This window comes from Brachionichthys hirsutus, chromosome 18 (assembly GCF_040956055.1).
Source record: "Brachionichthys hirsutus isolate HB-005 chromosome 18, CSIRO-AGI_Bhir_v1, whole genome shotgun sequence".
Taxonomy (NCBI): Eukaryota; Metazoa; Chordata; class Actinopteri; order Lophiiformes; family Brachionichthyidae; genus Brachionichthys; species Brachionichthys hirsutus.
Window position 1 is genome coordinate 2,457,536 of NC_090914.1, and position 20,689 is coordinate 2,478,224.

Here is a 20,689-nt window from a genome sequence, read left to right on the forward strand (position 1 = left end):
TTGAAATGACTTCCCGTCAAACAGAGAGAGCAGCCCGGCTGATGAGTTCTCCCACACAGCGCTGCGTCAAGCGATCCATTTCATTGTTAAAAGAGGAACCATGCACAATCTGGTGTAATGTGTGTGTCAGTAATGTATAAATATTAATGTTAAAACAACAACAGACGTAATTGTGACCGGTGATTATGTCACCGAAACAAAAACAATAATGTCCTGTCGGGATGTCTGTTCTGACTCTCAGGCATATGGTTGGAAGTGTTTTATGTTGTTGTGGTTGTTTATGTTTTTCAGCGTTGGGCGGGGTTCTGCAGTCAGCTGACTGAGGGGACGGACGCGGAGTCGGGGCATTGGATCAATTGTTCGGTGATCTGTTGGTAATGCCTCAGGGTTTAGGTCGAGGGAGACTGCGCAGTCAAAACATTAGATAGATCGATTGTTCGGTAATCGGTTAGAAATGCCTCAGGGTCTAGGTAGGGGGAGGCGCGCGCTCTCTTCCTCATTCAAAAGAAACAGTGAACGACGAAGCTGTGTCGCGCTTTATTTCACTCTTTCTCACGACTATTCCCTTTGTTTAAGGTAACGAATGTACACAAAGCACGTTGGCAGTAGTTTACTCTGTGTTATGGGGATGTTCACTGAAAGTAATTATACGTTTCGTTTTGTTAGAATTGCTGAAAACGTACTTATGACGGGAGACGATGTAAACGCTTTAGACCGCATAACGGCGCGCCCATATTACACTGTTCCCGCCATTTGATTCACCATGTAAGCTAGCTACCGTCATTAATACTGCAAGATAAGATAAATAATAATTTAGTTATTCAATTGTCTGTGTGGCCGTAAGCAATGGGTTAAATGTATATTGTATATGATGCTTAATGGAATGATTTGAGTAGGAGAATGTATGGAAGCAGGTAATGCTGATGCAATGTTAATTACCAGTGAGTTCTGTATGTGTTATGATGTTGATGTAAAGATTCAAAAGAAACAGTGAACGACGAAGCTGTGTCGCGCTTTATTTCACTCTTTCTCACGACTATTCCCTTTGTTTAAGGGCTTAACATTTGGAGGCACCGCTGGGATGTTTGGCTTGAGGATCATCCCTAAACTGTAGTGGAAACCTTCTGGCTGATCATCCCTTAAAACTACCCAGGTATCGGAGAAAGGCTGGCGAAGCAACCAAGGCAGGTGGTCTCCTGACAAACTGGTAACCTGCATTCTGAAGTGAGCGGAAGTGACCACTAAGGAGCACCAAAGGGCCAATAACGTAACTAACCCCCTGTTTGACTGCTTATGCCCACATCTCTGATAAAATGGAGTCTGAATTTGAGAACCTGCAGTTGGAAATTAAAGGAGCGCTGTACAAATTGACCGTCGAGCAACTGATTAAAGTACGCAATGCTCTCGGGATATCAGAACCGGAAGAAGATGTGACTGGTAAAACTCGCAGTCAATTGATTGCGCAGGTAATAAAGTATCTTGAACGAGAAGAACTAGCTGACTTGGAGGACAACGGCATGTCAGAGCTCCTCCATTCTCAGGACATAATAGTCACAGTGCTAAAGACAACAAAACTGAACGAAGGAGAAACTGGAAAACAAACTGAGGAACAGAAACATCTACAGAAAGAGGTAGAGGCACTGAGGTTATCATTGCAAGAAAAAGAAAATGCCTTAAATGGACTTGTGAGCACAAGTACAACCACACCTGCAAAATCCAGTATCCCAGTAAAAACTATGCCCCCAGCCCCCTCTAGTGGTAGCATGTGGTGCAAAGACTTCAAAGTATCAGGTCAGATAGGTGAGCCAGGGCAAAAAGATAGGCTAACCTTTTCCAGTCTGGCAAGACAAATTGAAAGTGGCCTCAGCAAAGGATACACAGAGTCAGAGATTATTGATGCCGTCATTCGTGCCATCACACCAGGCATGCAGCTAAGGAGTTACCTAGAAGGAAAAGGAGAACTGACACTGCCTGCCCTTCGTAGAATTCTAAGATGTCACTACCAGGAAAGGGGTGCTACGGAGCTATATAAACAACTCACCTCTGAAGCGCAGGGAAGTAGAGAATCTGCACAAAATTTCCTGATTAGGATGATGGACTTGAGACAGAAGCTCCTCTTTGCCTCACAGGAAGATGATTCAAATTTAAAATATGACCCGGTACTAGTCCAGAATTTATTCATGCATGCTGTCCTAACTGGCTTACAAAATGATAGTATTAAAAGCGACCTGCAGCCTTACCTCACTCAAACAACCACTTCAGATGAGCTACTGTTGGAGAAACTGAATGTGGCCTGCGCCAACGAAAAGGAGAGACAGGACAAAAGGAAACAGGTTGCAGGCTCACGAGTAACACATGTGAACACAGTCCAGACAAGTGAAGTTCCTGAAGAAAAGAAAAGCACCACCCGACAAAGCACTGCTTCTCTGCCTCCTGATCTTCTATATGAGATAAAAGAAATGCGTTCTGAGATAGGGCTGTTGAAAGATTTGAGAGCTGAGGTTTCCCAAATCAAGGAAACAATTCAAAATTCCACCCCTCCACTCCCAATGTATCCTCCACCCAGCAGAGAACCAGGAACTGTTTCTGCAACCTACCCAATGTTTTCCCCCCCTCCACATTCATTGTATAAGACTGAATCGAGTGTCATGCCATCTAATCAACAGCAGCTACCAGAATCAGCATACCAGCAACCCTTTGGCTCGGGACAAATGAGGGGAACAGCACAATACCAACAGCGATTTGCACCACAGCGGTACTATCCAGCGCCACGCCCCCAACCAAGATGTTTTGCTTGTACCCAAGCAGGTGAAGAGTACTGCCAACACTGCTTTAGGTGCGGAAGCAGTGAACACTTCAGGGCCGGTTGTAAGGCACAGAGACCACCAGCAGCAGAACATACAAGGAAGAATCCTTTAAACTAAAAGGGGTTGCTCCCGCGGGCCATGGAGCAACCAGCCATATGAAAAAGACCCAAGTGTGCATAAACTGTGAAGAAGAAAAAAACAGAGAGACACTTAAAGGTTGTTCAGTTTGTAAAATTACACTGTATTGCTCGAAAGAATGCCAGAAAGCTCACTGGCCGGCTCACAAAAGACATTGTAAGCCATACACAAGTTCTGGTGCTAAGAAACAGATAACTAAGTCAAGTAAGAAAGTGAAGTGTCAAGAAAGGAAAACATCGGAGGAAACACCTTCTCTAAGGAAGTTGGTAGGAAAAAAATGCATCATCAAGTGTTACCTAAACAAACAGAAGGTTCAGGCATTGTGGGACACAGGCTCTCAAGTTTGTACTATAGATGAGGTATGGAAAGCGAGCCACTTACATGATGTGCCACTAAGGGATGTTGCAGAGATTGTTGACCCCATTAACCCTTTACAAATTGAAGCTGCTAATGGAACAAATATGCCATATGTTGGTTGGCTTGAAGCATCGTTTAAACTTGCTGCTAGTGATGATGAGCTGATGGTGCCCATATTAGTACTAAAAGGAGGACAACAGCAGTGTCCCATTATTGGTTTTAATGTGATTGAACGGCTTGTAGTGGATAGTTTGCAGGGAAGAAAGGGACATGGAGATGAGGACAAACTTGTGAGAGCAGTAAAAATCGCCTTTCCCCATCTAAGAAAAAATGAAGCTAAAACTTTCATTAGAGCAGTGAGTGTGGGGCAGACATGGGAGCATCATGTAAGAACAGCAAGTGAAAGAATTAGTGTGCCCCGATGTAGTTCCATACAGATTGAGTGTCGAGTGCAAACTCCACCTTTCAGGGAGGATCAAACCCTCATTTTTGAGCCCTATGAGAACCCACAGTGGCCTGAGGGACTAGAGTTTTGTGATACCCTCGTGTCAGCGAAGGCAGGGGCAAATCCAAAAATCGTCATCAGTGTACAGAACCCTACAAATTGCGACATCATGATGGATGGAAGGACTGTAATTGGAACTGTGCAGTCAGTCAGGTCATTGTACCCGGCCAACACATTTAGAGCAGACTGTGCCGCACCTACAACAATCCACCATATGCAAGCACAGAGCACAAGTTCAAGTAACCCTGCTCATGAACAATGGGACCCTCCTGTTGATTTGACTCATCTGGATGAACAACAGAGAAGCATGGTCAGCCAAATGCTAAGAGATGAGTCGGAGTCATTCTCCAGGTCTGATGATGACATAGGCTGTGTGGAAAATCTGCAAATGAACATTTCATTGAAAGATCATGAACCAGTCTCAAGAACATATTTTTCTGTTCCAAGACCACTCTACAAGGAAATGAAAGACTACCTACAGGACTTGATAGCGCAAGGGTGGGTTGAAAAGTCAGCTTCTCCCTATTCTTCCCCTGTCGTCTGTGTAAGAAAGAAAGATGGCACGCTGCGCTTATGTATCGACTACAGAGAGCTCAACAAGAAAACACACCCGGATCGCCACCCCATTCCCAGAGTACAGGACATTATGAACAACTTAGGAGGGAACACATTTTTTACGCTGTTGGATCAGGGTAAGGCATATCACCAGGGGTTCATAGCTAGGGAGAGTAGAAATTTAACAGCTTTTGTGACCCCCTGGGGGCTGTATGAGTGGGTCAGAATCCCATTTGGCCTCATGAATGCACCTGCCGCATTCCAACGCTGCATGGAGGAGTGTCTGGAGGGATTAAGGGATGAAATATGTGTGCCTTATCTTGATGATGTCCTTGTGTTTAGCAGATCATTTGACGATCACGTCAACGATGTTAGAAAGGTGCTGCAACGACTGAGGGAGCATGGGATAAAACTGAAGCCTCGGAAATGTGAACTGTTTAAAGCAGAAACACGGTACCTTGGAAGGATTGTGTCAGCCGCTGGAAACAGAATGGACCCGGCAGATACTGCTGCAGTCACGGCCTTGAAGGATAAACAGCCGGCTACGGTGGGTGAGTTAAGAGCTATTTTAGGACTGCTGAGTTATTACCGGCAATACATCAAAGATTTTTCTCGTATTGCCAGCCCCTTATATGACCTCCTTAAAACACCTGTGAAGGCGGACACAACGGACAAAACAACCAGAAAGTGGCAAACAAAACGAAACACCCGAGGGGTTCCGTCTCGCACGCCCATAGAATGGAAGGATGTGCATCAAGTAACCTTGGAACAGCTGATAAATTGTCTCTCTCAGCCTCCCGTCCTAGGCTTCCCGGAGTTTTCTCAACCATTTGTTCTCCATACGGATGCATCTAACCAGGGATTGGGTGCTGTTCTATACCAGAAGCAGAATGGAAAGCTCCGTGTGATTGCATATGGTTCCCGAACTTTAACGGCAGCAGAGAAGAATTATCATCTACATTCAGGCAAGTTGGAGTTCTTGGCCCTCAAATGGGCAATCACAGAGAAATTCCGAGATTACCTTTTCTATGCCCCATTCTTCACAGTGTACAGTGACAATAACCCACTGACTTATGTACTGTCTACTGCAAAACTTAATGCTACAGGGTACCGGTGGGTAGCCGAACTTGCAGATTTCCAGTTCACAATTAAATACCGCCCTGGCAAGGAAAATATTGATGCAGACAGCTTGTCCCGAATGCCGTTAGACATGGAAACATATATGAAAGAATGTTCAGAGGAAGTTTCATATGATGTCATTGGAGCAGCTACACAAGCAGTGGAAAATCAGGATGAATTCAGTGTGTCTTGGTCCATGGGTGTCTCAGTCCAATGTGCAACAGTAAAAGAATGCACACCCCTGACTCCTCTGACAATAGATCAGATCAAAAATGATCAAAGAAATGATCCCACCATTGGACTAGTGGTTCAGTACAAACTGAGAGGAACGAAACCATTGGCCCCAGAACTAAAACAACTCAGTCCACAGGTCACATGTATCCTTCGTGAGTGGAACAAACTTGAGATTGATGAGAGTGGAGTAATGCACAGGAAAACGATGACCAAGAAACAGTTGGTGCTTCCAGAAAAGCATAAAAGTACAGTGTTGAAGGAACTTCATGATAATATGGGCCATCAGGGGGTGGATAGGACTGCATCACTGATTCGGGAACGGTTTTACTGGCCCCATATGCAACGAGAGATAGAGGATTATGTCACACAAAAATGTGTGTGTCTGAAAAACAAACAGCCCAGTTCTGTAACAAGAGCACCGCTAACGAACATTGTGACCAGCCAACCATTTGAACTTGTCTCTGTTGATTTTTTGCATCTCGACAAGTGCAAGGGGGGTTATGAGTATATTCTGGTTATCATTGACCATTTCACACGTTTTGCTCAGGCATACGCCACAACTTCCAAGTCAGGCAAAACAGCTGCAGATAAAATCTTCAACGACTATGCACTGAAATTTGGCTTCCCGACAAGAATCCACCATGATCAGGGTGGTGAATTTGAAAATCAACTGTTCAAACAACTGAAAGAATACTGTGGAGTTGTTGGGTCAAGGACCACTCCCTACCATCCCCAAGGGAACGGGCAGGTCGAACGATTTAACCGGACTCTACTTCAGATGTTAAGGACACTCACAGAGAGACAGAAAAGTAACTGGAAAGAGTCACTGAACAAACTGATTTTTTCATATAACTGTACTCGTTCTGAAGTTACAGGTTTCTCCCCCTTCCATTTGCTGTTTGGGCGCTCTCCACGGTTGCCAGTTGACATGGTGTTCAACCTGACTCCAGGACATGGGGAGGGAAATCATCACAAACAAATGGAAAGGTGGAAACAAGGCATGGAGGAAGCGTATGAGATCACGCGAGAAAATGCTCACAGGGCTGCCACGAGGAGTAAAAGACATTATGACAGTAAGGTGAAATGCTCAGTGTTACAACCTGGCGATCGTGTTTTAGTCAGGAACCTGACACCACGGGGTGGCCCTGGTAAACTGAGAAGCTACTGGGAGGATATTATTCACACAGTTGTGCGCCAAGTGAGTAAAGACATTCCAGTGTATGAACTCAGACCGGAGAACGGGAAAGGGAGACCCAGGATTTTACATCGTAATCTTCTTCTCCCATGTGACTCCTTGCCACTGGAAACATCGGAAACATCGGTGCAACCGCGAGCAAAGAAAAGGAATGTGGAGGAAGTTCCGGATGCTGAGGAGTCTGAAGAGGAGGATGATGGAGATGATGAGTATTATCCGGTCTTACCCCAGCAGCAACCCAGACCGTGCTCATCTGAGACAATAAATCCTGTCTTTCCCACCACATCTCAAGAGCTTGAATGCACCCAGCCTGATGACAGCATGCTGCTTGAGCAGGAGGTTGCACAAGGACTGACAATTCAGGAGGAGATGGTACCAGAACTGGAGGATGACAATAGTGAGGACTCTGCCCTCTCGCCTGTTTTGAGTGTTCCCTGCAATGAGGAGCGTCAGCGGCCCAGACGACAAAACAGACGGCCCAGGATATTCACATATGATAGGCTGGGTTCGCCAGCCTGTTACAACTTGAGAACAAGTTGGATGCCTTGGACACGTATTGGGGAGCCATATTACTTCCAACATCAGGGATATGCCCAGTAGGTACATTGGACACCACTGTATATGGACATGGACTGTTGAAAACAGTGTCTGTATCCGCATGGACTGTTGAACACAGTGGCTGTACCTGCATGGACTGTTGAATACTGCAAAAACACTACTGTTTAGGCAGAAATGGACTGTGAAAGAAGTGATAAAATGTGTGCCGGTACACGACGGATCAACAAGGACTGTGACAGAAAAGAATGGACTGTGTGATTACTCATTTAACAGAATGTATGAAAAGAGTTCCAGTCTGTAATAATACACTGTAATAACCTGGATGCAGTAGTGTACAGTGGTTACCCTAACACAGCACTGACGGTAACAGTTTGTGATGTTGGGGACAACATTTTTTCTGAGGGGGAGTATGTGACCGGTGATTATGTCACCGAAACAAAAACAATAATGTCCTGTCGGGATGTCTGTTCTGACTCTCAGGCATATGGTTGGAAGTGTTTTATGTTGTTGTGGTTGTTTATGTTTTTCAGCGTTGGGCGGGGTTCTGCAGTCAGCTGACTGAGGGGACGGACGCGGAGTCGGGGCATTGGATCAATTGTTCGGTGATCTGTTGGTAATGCCTCAGGGTTTAGGTCGAGGGAGACTGCGCAGTCAAAACATTAGATAGATCGATTGTTCGGTAATCGGTTAGAAATGCCTCAGGGTCTAGGTAGGGGGAGGCGCGCGCTCTCTTCCTCATTCAAAAGAAACAGTGAACGACGAAGCTGTGTCGCGCTTTATTTCACTCTTTCTCACGACTATTCCCTTTGTTTAAGGTAACGAATGTACACAAAGCACGTTGGCAGTAGTTTACTCTGTGTTATGGGGATGTTCACTGAAAGTAATTATACGTTTCGTTTTGTTAGAATTGCTGAAAACGTACTTATGACGGGAGACGATGTAAACGCTTTAGACCGCATAACGGCGCGCCCATATTACACTGTTCCCGCCATTTGATTCACCATGTAAGCTAGCTACCGTCATTAATACTGCAAGATAAGATAAATAATAATTTAGTTATTCAATTGTCTGTGTGGCCGTAAGCAATGGGTTAAATGTATATTGTATATGATGCTTAATGGAATGATTTGAGTAGGAGAATGTATGGAAGCAGGTAATGCTGATGCAATGTTAATTACCAGTGAGTTCTGTATGTGTTATGATGTTGATGTAAAGATTCAAAAGAAACAGTGAACGACGAAGCTGTGTCGCGCTTTATTTCACTCTTTCTCACGACTATTCCCTTTGTTTAAGGGCTTAACATAATCAAGGTGTAGTCACGCAGACAGCGTCTGTCTTTTTCCTTCAGTCCACTCCCTTTTAATTATGTCATAACCTAGTCACCGGTAATTCACCTAGAGAGTTAGAGAAAGAGTCCTAAATGAATATAAAGGAATGATGTTAAAGCTAATATAAATATCTTCACCAAAAACAGTCAAAATTGTATTAATTTGTGAAAAGATGGAATGTAAAGGAATGTAATTTTTTCCACAAACATTAGTGGTTAGGTTATAATGCAGGATCTCTGCAGGACACCTGTCATCTGATGCATTGCTAGATGTGCCTCAGAATTTTTTTTGTATACCAGAAGATGTTCTCATTGCAAAGGACAAAGCTGATATAAAAGATTTGACTTTTGTTTTCTCCAGATCTGAATAAATAAAAAGATTCCCCAACTCAGATCTTGTGCGTCATTTACAGTGATACATCGACGCAAGGGGGAAGTGGGACCTCCGATATTGGACTGCATGAACCAACGTGAGTCCTCCAAAGCTAATTTTCTAAGTCAATAACTTGTGTTGCTGGAGTGTTACTGGATTGGAGCACAAGCAAATGAGCCAACAAAACACATGCTGCTACAGCTCATAAAACATCCAGCCAACTCCAATCAGGCAAGCATAATAACTCTGGTACCATTAGCACTGCAGCACAAAGAAAGTCATTTCTATAGTGGGTAAGTATTCACACAGCAGAGGGTTGTTCTATAGCCTTTTCTAAAATGCTTCTAATGAAAGATGAAACTCCAACATTTGACTCATTCTGAAAACAAATGAACAGGAAATCTTTCATCTATTTTAGAATTACCTCTGCCCAGGAGGTTATGTTTTTGATGGTGTTTGTCTGTTAGCAGGATTACGGGGAAAAACTGCTGGATGCATCTTGATGGAGAAAAAAATTAAATCTGAACATGGGCCTTAGTCTAATTTAGATCCCATTAAATTTTGGGAGTGATTCCGGATGCTGAATCTGTATTTTTCCATTTACTTATAAGGGATTACAAGTAAATTAAGGGTTCCGATATGCACCATCATGCAAAATATCTTCTGGATCTGATCAGTTCACCATGTAGATGTTGCAAATCTGATTATGAGGAGAATGAGCTGCTTGGCGGAGGTTTGCGCTCTCCGGGTGCTTTTCAAGTTGCAGTGTTTCAAGACGTCAAGCCTTCCACAGTCTCCTGAGAGTCTTTGCCTGTTTGAGGCTTCATTTTATGGGAATCCCTACCGCTCAGTCCCGCATCCATCTCAGCAGGACGAGGAGAAAGCAGAGCAGGTGAAGCGAAAACAAAGTGTACATCACTCAGGGAAGTCATTTTGGGGTCTACTCAGGCGAAGTGAGTACCTTTGAGAAATGACTCACCGCTGCTAGTCCGGTTCTAACGGGACTGATCCCTGCTATCTGTCACTTGTCCCAGTATTCCCCTCATCTTGTCTGACAGTGACTGAATCAAATAGGCAAAACAGCAACCTAAAACAGTGAAGCCATGTATTATAAGTAAAATGTTTAGAGAGTTGTTAAATTAGTGTGTTGGATTGTGAAGGACAGGAACTTTTAATTAACTTATTTCAAGTCAATATTTTGTTTTTTGGTGACCAGCTGTTTATGGGAGAGGAGGAGGTTGCTTAGACTGTCACCAAAGTCAACTTTGAATCAGTTCATGCACCAGTTAGACTTAAAGTGCAACAGTAATGACCTCCTAGCTCAGGGGTGGGTAAAAAGAGGGGCGGGGCCAGGAACAGATGGATAGAGTGTTTGTGTGAACTAATGTAAGTGACATATAGAAGCCATGACATTAAATAATTTGGCCTTTTACAGGTAGTATTACAGGGAAAAGGTCGAATGAATGAGCTTTAATTATAATACAATTTAATTTAATGATATAATTTGGACAAGTGTATCAACTGTTATTTATTCACTAATGTTAAACATATTTTTTTTATTGTAATTTCTTGCTCTACTCTCCTTTCTTAGTTGTAGACCTATTTATGCTACCCCCCCCCCCCCCCCCCCCCCCCCCCATGAGGAATTCTGCTGCTGTATTTGCGTGCATCATTTATTCATGCTGTTTATCAGCTCCAAACACGTGTAAGTGTTTATTAGTTGTGCTATTTAAGTCCTTATCTCACATTTCTGGCGCCAAAGCGAGCTCAGTCTCATTTCCAAGTTGTCTCACTTTGACAATTTTGTCACACCCTTGTGCGTCTCATCCGGATGACAAAGCTGTCCCTGCATATCTGGATGCAGCACACTAGGTTTTTAATAAGAACTCACTCCCATCATTGTGCGTGAGAAGACGAGTGAGACGGAACAATGCGACTTGTTTCACAAAGTAAGAAAGTGCTTTGTAGTTTTGGATGTTGGCTCTGAGTGATTGGGTTGACCACAACTGTCACAGAGGAATGGAGTATTGTAAATTTAGTATGAGAATGACAACATAAAAAGTTAGCCTTTAGTGCCAGATAACAGGAACTAGCGCTCCCACTGTCTAAAGGGCTTGTTGGCAAACTTTGCGAACGGCTTGCATCAGAGGATGTCAGGCTCCTCTTCCTGTTTGCATAATGAAACCAGACAGCAGCACTAATGTGAGTGTGACAGTTGCTGAAATTACATTAGAGCAGAACTATTTAAGAGGTTCTTAAATGTCCCAGAGAGTGACGTAGCATTCAATTCAACTACCCATTTCACTTTGTGTGAGTATGACTGAAGTATGTTCATTTGCAGAACAGTTTGCGGTCACTGTCAGCTTCCAGAACATCACGTACCTTTTATTTTTTTGCCACTGTGAACAAATGGGGAAAAAATAAATGGCGTCCTCTCGTCTGGAGGCTGACGTGTGTGACTGAGCGTCTTTGTTGCAAAAGGCAGATGGAAACACCTCACATCTCTGAAAAATCCACGCGTTGCAATATATTAAAGGGGATCTACTATGAAAAACTCACTTTTCCCATGTTTCTGGACGACTAATTTGGTGGGTTTGGGTCATTATCAAGCCAAAAAACCATCCAGTCAATCCTGCGTAGTTTGTGTAGTTCTGTAATCAAGTACAGAAACGCTTCTGGAAGAAATCTAACTTACTGTGGCGTCACTGTACGAAATGTGGACAAGATGTGCGTGCATATGCATGCACATTCATTGCGTGAAATGACGGACGCTGTCCTGCAGAATCTGTTTGCTGTTTTGACCAAAGACTGGCACAGATATTTCTTATAAGTGTCTGGGAACTGCTTTAGCTTGTGCAAAAAGGGTATAATATGTCTCCTTTAAATGGACACACAGACCACTGCGGACCGCATTGCTGCTGGATGTGATGTGACACAAGGGACATCTGTGAATAAAATCAGTAAGATATATTATTAAAAATAATAATAATCTTCAATATATCGTGACGTAACGTTAATATGAAACGAATACTTACCAAGGATTGCTTCAGAAATAAAATGGCGTTCGGGTTAGGGATTTCCGTTTTCATCACTTGCCTCTTCTTCACTCACTTCTCCTCTTTTCTGATGATGTGGTTCAGACTGTAAAGGCTGAACAGAGGAGCTCGTCGCTGCTATAAAAAAAAAAAATTGCTGCCATACTAAACAATAGGATTGAGCTTGGCGCTACAACCAAATTACGTCACACCCAGAATGCATTGGGACGTAAACAACATTGACGAGCCCCAAACACTTTAAGTGATCCCCAGATACTGAAACCTGAAACACTGAACCCAGGATCAGTATCACATTCACGGGATGAGATGACCTCATTCACAGACTATAGCCTTCATGCTGGCATTCTAAATTGAGATGAGCATGTCTAACATTACACCAGCCTCACGTATTAGATTAAGCCAAACAATCAATGGTTTTCTATTAAAATGGGAATATTTTTGATTTTATTTTTTTATCACACCATTCTTTTCTTACACTCTGTTAGATGATTGATGATAAGAGTGTGTTCAAAGACAACGAGGATCCCTCGTCCTTCCGGAAGAGGCAATTTGAATCCTGGTCGGGATTGTTCTTCAGGATTCAATGTAGAACTCTGCTTTAAGCCATGCGCCTCCTGTCTAGCCATATTTATGAGCTCCATTTCGTATGCACTGAACTCCATTTTATATTTATTCACCAGGTGAGGCTGAATCTAGATTGAGGTGAGTTGACACCAAAATGGCACGGTGAGTGCCGATGCCTGGCTGTGCTGTGAGAGGGGAGTTCAGGAGATGCTGGTCCTGGTCTGTGCTGGAATAATCCAGGATGTTCTTTGCACATCCATCAACGTCTGGTTTGGATCGGCCAAAAAAACAAGCGAGAACCAGAGGATGCTCTGGTTATGGCAACGCTCTTTCACAGGTTGCCAAGGAAGAAGAACAGCTCAAACCAAGTGGCCATGAAACTTTAATGCTCTTTGGTGTCCAGCGGATTCACAAACAGAGGCCCACGCATATCTGCAAGTATGCAGAGACACCTCTCCTCACACCCATTAAAGTTTCATCTGTAGGATGTCAAGTGGATCTTTTTTTACTGAGCTGTTTGTAGCACCTGTATTTTTACGCTGCCTAAATATTTAAAACATTTTCATACACTCACCGTTCCCGTTCTCATAAATTCAGTGTGGGTTTAGGTCAGCCATCAGTACCATGCGATGGATTTCTATTCTGAATGAAGAAAGGAAGTAATATATTCCCTCAGGAAGAAACATTTTCCTGCATATATTGTCCGCTGCTTTAAATCTGCCTGCTTTTTTTAGTTATTTATTTATTTATTTATTTATAATTAAAAAAAACTAAACTTTGATCACTAACTAAAAATACCTTAAAACATTTCTTGCTTGTCCAATTCATCATTTCTTTCTTTTTTTTTTAGAAAAGTCATGTCTTTTTTTCTGAGAACAGTGTTAATGGACAAATCTTCCGTCATGGCAGCATCCAATTCAAGACAAAACTACACTGTTGAATCTCATGCACGATGGAAGCCAGTATGTTCACATGCGTTACATTCCAGTGTACTGGAGGCAGTATGTGATCTAGAACACACAGATGAAACGAATGAAAGATGGTGTGCTCATTGGTGACCTTTAGCGGTGTGGATTAATTTTATTATCTTTACCTCTTTATGCTCAACTGTAGGACTCTTGAACTGACTCTGCGTCCACGCTTTAAATACTGACTGATATTGTCTTAAATCTTATTTCGCTCTTGGAAAGAAAACAGATGGAAAGAAAATGACCTATTTCCCTTGAGTGTGAGTATAAGAGAAATTATAACTCCAACTCCATTTGAAGGGGAAAAACAAATGCCTTAAGAAAGTGAGGCAAAGTGCGGTGATCTCCCTGCCTTTTGTTTCCGTTCCTTAATAATAAAAGAAGAAGAAAAATGGTCGCCTGTCGTTGGACAGAATTACAGACAACCATCATGATTCAAGGGACAGTGGCAGTTCTGAAGAGAATAATTCCAACAAAATCGCTCCCTTGTCCAGTCGCCTGCTGTCCCTTAAATAACAAACACGATGGTTTATTCTATGGGGGGGGGGGGGCGCTAACACGAATCTGAGCAAACCTATGAATCATCAACATATGACCTCATCACTGACAGGCATACAATAATCTAGCAAAGCAAAGCAATGCATTGTGGGCTGGACTGAAGACCTTTACTGTGAATAGGCTTCACTCTGATATCCTACCTCTATATTAAATAGTAGACGGTTACCCAGGTAACAGGGTCTGTCATTAGCGCAGTCTTTAGACCTGGAACAAGCCAACATGAAATGTCATGATGTACAATAAGAAATGAGAAGTGAGATTTAAGCAGAAGATTATTCTGGTGTCCATGTCCTCATGCTGAAGTGAATATTGATTTGGAATATTGGCATTGAAAATCGATTTGATTAGTTCCAGCCCCTCATTTCACATTTGTATCTGTCATGCTTTTATTTTATTATAACTTTTAAGAGAAAAAAAAAAGAAAGAAAGACAAGCCGAAAGCACTCACAAGAATGTCGACATTCAAAAGATTCATCCAACTTCATTAATGTGTGATTTTTACACATATCATTCCAAAACCAGATGCATCATGGGAATGCAAATGGCTTCCTGACATCAACCGCTGGATGTGTTCTAATTCTTCCTTTATTGAAACAGTTATCCTCTGGAGGGTTGCAGTGGGCTGGAACTTATCCCAGCTGACTTCATGGGAGGGAGGGGCTCACCCCCGGTCAAGTCACCAGTTAATTAATCAAAGGGCCAAATTGGAAGACAAACAACCAATCCCATTCATACCTGCACAATGTTTAGTCACCACTTCACCGATGCCGTGTGTTTTTGGTGGTGGCAGGAAGCTGGAGAGCACAGGAAGAACCCACACAGACAGAAAGGTTCCTCGGGTGGATTTGATCACAGGGCCTGCCGCGAGGCCATTGTGGTGTTTTGGATCATCACACATGTGTTAGAGGAGGCAGAGGTCAGGCCTCCAAGGAGGACAAGCAAGTTCTACGAAGCAAAACCGACACATCCAGTTCCATATTGTGTTGTGCACACTGTAAAGGCAGCATTTTACAGATTTATATCCAATATGAAGCCCAGCTCCGCACCAAGGGGTTGTCACCACTGCAGAAGAAAATCAAATGTAAAGAGTGACACGTATATATTTTTTAAATATTTCTCTAAATGAAATTGGAGACTTATTTTAGCCTTACCAAATTACAAGCATTAAAACAACATTAAATTAATAGCTTGCCCTCAAATAAGCATCACCATAATTCTGGGTTTGAAACAACATTTTAATTTGCAGAGGCTGTGAGTCCCTTTTTTTTTTTTTAAAGGTGTCCAATCTTGTTTATTTTGTGTTTGTCATGAATAACTTAAGCCCAGTCGGGCGACGAGCCAGCTCTCAGAGCGTTGGCGTCGGACTCGGTTTTTTCTTCTCGTAATGACATCCTCCTGGTGCTGTTAGTCTAGATTGCTCCCAGTTTGTGCTCCAGTAAGGCGGCCAGGTCCCTTCAGGTGGGCTTTGTGCGCGCATCTATCTCACTTTCACCAACCCTATTCTGGGAACGGTACCTTGTCTGTGTGTTTTTTTCTCTCCCTTGATTGCTCAGCGCTGTTACAGACAAATTGATGTTTGTGTACAACTAATCTGCAACTACAAACACGGTTAACAAGGAAATGCAACAGTCCCATGTTCTGTCACCGACATGCTGGAGACTCAAAAGTCACAGTTCGGTTGTTTCATCTATTTAACGCATCCAAACCATCAACACACTTTTGGTGCATAAACCTAGCAATAAACCAGAATCAAGCCTTAAATTGCGGTTTCTGATTTAAGTTGAAAATTCACAGAGCTCCCCATCATCCATGCTATAATATTGAATATGAATGAATGAATATATTTATTAGATAGAATGTCAGTCACACAGTAGCATGTATTACAGTACAAATAAAGTCAAACATCCTGTCTAAGAGGAGCATTTCAAAAAAGCCCTTGCGGTCTTGTTTCCGTTGAAACAAGACCTCACCTCTTCCCTCGCATATGAATTTACTGCAGACGAGAACACCGAGAGCCCTACAATGTCAAATTCTGCTTTACTCTCAATTTTCACGACTTTCATTTGAAGCAGACTTCTGAAATGAGATGCTGTAACCAGAGCGAAGTGAACAGGAAGTCAAGGACGTGTCATTATTATTTGAAATTGATGATCGCTGCCTTCACACTAAAGTTGGCAAGAGAACAAACAGAAGACGCACTCAGTGCGCTAAAAGTCCTCATTATAATAGGACTATAATATAATTCAGAATAAACATATTTACCACTGTAGAATTTTCTTTCACACCATTAGTGTCTCGGCCGCTCTCAAATTTTAGGAAAAGCAAAGGTCTAATGCAAAAAATATGGAGCTGCATTCCTGCCGCGGGAATCACCTGATTTCTTGTGTGACATTTTCCCGTGTTCTGAACCTTGGATCCACTTCCACAATATATCAGACAGATAAATTGCTGTCCAGTTAACATATCCATAAAAAGACTGCCATTAATATCCTTGGGGGGTCTTCTGAGACAACAAGACTGGCCTCACACCACTGATTAGAATTCATTTAGCATCCACAGTTGTCATTCCAGAGGCCCCCAGGAGCAAGATGAAGCTGCTCTTGGGATTGCAGTTCGTGAGCATAGCTTTAATATTATATTTGTATATTATAAATAAGATGCCCTACAACTTGCCTGAATAAAACTGATGTAATACCCAAAGCGGTCATTCTGCAGCGGGCTCCAGGTCTTCACTGGCCAGGGACGTGCTTGCATACAGAACCCGTAAGGATGTTCAGTCTGGAGATTCTAACATGCAGTTAAAGTTAAAATCCCCAGACTGAACGTCCTTCCAGAGTAAATACGACAGAGCAGATAAAAGAGAGACCGATATGGAAGGATTTCCATAAGGTTTCCACATCCCTGCTTATTTCCCTTGCTCTGTTCTCCAGGGTTCATCTCTTTCACTCAGTAAAGATATGACTGTGAAAACTGATTTAGGTTATAGCTGTGGTCTAATCACACTTTATAAAAGCAGTTGATGTTGTGAGTGTCTCTGTTTTGTGTTGCAGACGCTTGACAACGCTCTGCCTTGGTGGACGCATCAACCAAAACCACGTTCAGCTTTAAACAGTAAGTTGATTCTGCATCAGCCATATTTCCCAGGTGTGCCAGAGAGGGGCGTACCATGAGGCCAGATAAATGGGTTAGGGGTTATATGCAGTTTATATGGTCACAAAGGTGGCTCTATTTCAACCTGGCTCGGTCACCATGGTAACTTATGCTGCACATTTCCAGCGTTTCGGGCTGAAACAGAGCTGCCCTTTCACTAATTGCGGAGCGATAAAGACTCGGCCGAGGGCAAACATTATGTATGCAAACTTGCTCAGCAGCACATTAATAGTGTCAACACCCGTAGCCATGTATTTACAGCAGGGCAGCACAAATTATGGGTATCTTCCTTTTTTTCCATGCAGGAATCTGCATGCGATCTATTTTATTTGCTTTAGGAATTGTGAAAACATAATTTTTTTATGCCGCATATCCAACCGGCACTGAAAATGCGAGCAGCCACAGAGCTCTGGATTATGTTTCTATTCTCGGTCCTGCTTTGCTGCAAGTGTCTGATAGCAGAGCTAATACAATTAGCTCCGGAAATTGATGAGTCTATTGTGTGTCATAGATAATATTTCATGAAAATTGATTTTGTATTTGTTTAGCCAAATTAAGTGATTCTTGCATGTGCATCATTATGAGATAATGTGTTCTCACAGGAATTAAAAGGGTGGAGAGTAATTTCCTTTCAGGTTTTCCAGATCAGCGTTCATCTGTTTCTCTGGCCTCTTTCACTGTTGGTCTTTTTTTGCTATGTTCTGCATAATCGTATGGTCTTTATAGCTCATCATTATAACAGCTGTTAATTCTGTTTGTTTCAATGGATGGGTGGATTTTATGCAGGAAAATAGTAGGGCACCACAACAAAATATCCCCTTCTTGGGAAAGGTCATACAAAGAAAGGTCAATGCCAGAGCTGCTTGATAGTTTACCCCCCGGGGATTCCAACATTATCCTTCAAAAGCTGCATCAGAAGTTCTGCTGGGACAGAATATCAAGCGTTTAATCGGTGTTAATGTGTATTTTTAACAGATTTTTTAAATCCGTAAATGGGGTTTTCAATGTTAAAATGATTGCTGTCAAGAGATAAAATACATTTGAGATATTAATTAATTATGATCTACAATTAATTAATCAAATTTATCTCTTTTTTTATCTCACCATAAAATAGCTGAGAAAAGCCCTCAACTTGAGGTATTTTCATTTAAATTCATTACATTATTGTTGCATTTTTAACACACTGACAGATGCAGTCCGAGCCATTTACCTTCTGCTGTATTTGCGACGAGCCCTCAGCGCTGCCTGCAACATTTCCTGAAAATCTAATCAAGGTCTGTGCAGGACATTTTGAGTTATCTTGCTAACAGTGGGACGGACAGACAAACAAATGCCTCAGCGGAGGTCATGATGTTACAAGCGCACCATTCAAAAGAAATCACACACATAAAGAAAAAAAATATGTGTGCTAGTTACCTGGAGTTACATTACGTGTATTAAAGGAGTGAAAAGGGTAAAGTGAATACTCGGATGAAATTAGCATTGAGTAAAGAGCTCAGCTTTTCCTACAGGTCAAGCTGGACCTGTAGGAAAAGCTTGATAATGTTTAATCTCTCATCTACAAGGGTTTTTTTTCCCTCATATTCACTCTTCACTATTCACTCGTCCCAGCTTGCTACGGGCGAGAGGAGGGGTACACTCCGGATGAGACGCCAGTTCATTGCAGGGTTACACGCCAGAGAAACAATCATTCACACTTATGGACAATTTGGTGTGACCAATTCACTTAAGTTGCATGATTTTGGTGGTGGAAGGAAGCCGTAGAACCTTGAGGGATATCATATTTAGAAATCTGAATATTAGCTGTAATGAATATGAGGGGAAAAAAGCTTTTATTACTTATGGATGTGATTGAAATAAATTCAGCAGATAGATGATAAACAACAAAAATCATTTAGTTGTGATATTATACATATGTGTTTCATTGTCAAAGCCCCTGATTTACATTTTGCTTTTCGTTATTACTTGTACATGACTGACATCTTGTGGTAGCAGATGACATGACACGTTAACATCTGACCATTAAAAACAACAATAATGATATTGTTTTGTATTTATTTTCACAAACACATTTGAAATCTTTTTGTGGTATAAATGTATTATTTTCTTTGTCTCCCTCCCTCACAATACACAAGCACATTTCTAATCTTGGTGATTTTTATTATTTGTTTTCAAATAGAAGGAAGTCTGTGAATATTTGAAAAAGCATCTGGCAGACATTTTACGATTATTTTAGTGAGAGTGATTAAAGAATATATGGACTGAAACCTGCTTCAGTCCTAAATGGCATAACAGACTCTGAAACACAGAACTGGATTACAATGGGTGCGACAATTACGGCCAAGACTATGTGTTATGCATGATCACAATGTTGAGGCTCTGAGGGGCAATTGGTTATTATAATATGATTAATGAAAATAATAATTTATAATTTATTCACGTTAGGTTTAATAATTCTACCTTGCAATCATTATTTGTGCTAATCGATGAATGGATGGATGGATGAATGGACCACAAGTCCCAAGAACTATGGATCTTTCATTTGTTCTCCAATGTTTTCCAGACATTTGATGTCTTTATTCCTGTTTTTTGATGTGCTGCTTGTTCATTTCAACACTCCCTGTTCTCGCAAATCTGTTGACGCTTGTCCGTAGCAACTGTCAAAATGTTTTGCTTCCCAGATGCGCCCATTGCAAAGAGCAGTTCCATTCAAACCAGCGCCAGCGAGACGACAAGGCTGACTACAGTTAGAGACAAATGAAACCGAGCACTAGCAGACAGCAGCACATTCACTCCCCTGAGAGCTAATTACTCCATAACCACAGAAGCTAACGTTGCGTCTCTTTCCGCATGTACTTGCTGACATATCATTTCTACGGTAGGTGAGAGTGGGGTAAGATGAGCCACTTTTTACTGCACACAGGGAATAAAATACATGCTCGACATCAGAAGTGCATGCTACTTCCTGCATGCTCGACATCAGAAGTGCATGCTACTTCCTGCATGCACGACATCAGAAGTGCATGCTACTTGCTGCATGCACGACATCAGAAGTGCATGCTACTTCCTGCATGCACTACATCCGAAGTGCATGCTACTTCCTGCATGCACGACATCAGAAGTGCATGCTACTTGCTGCATGCACGACATCAGAAGTGCATGCTACTTCCTGCATGCACTACATCAGAAGTGCATGCTACTTCCTGCATGCACTACATCAGAAGT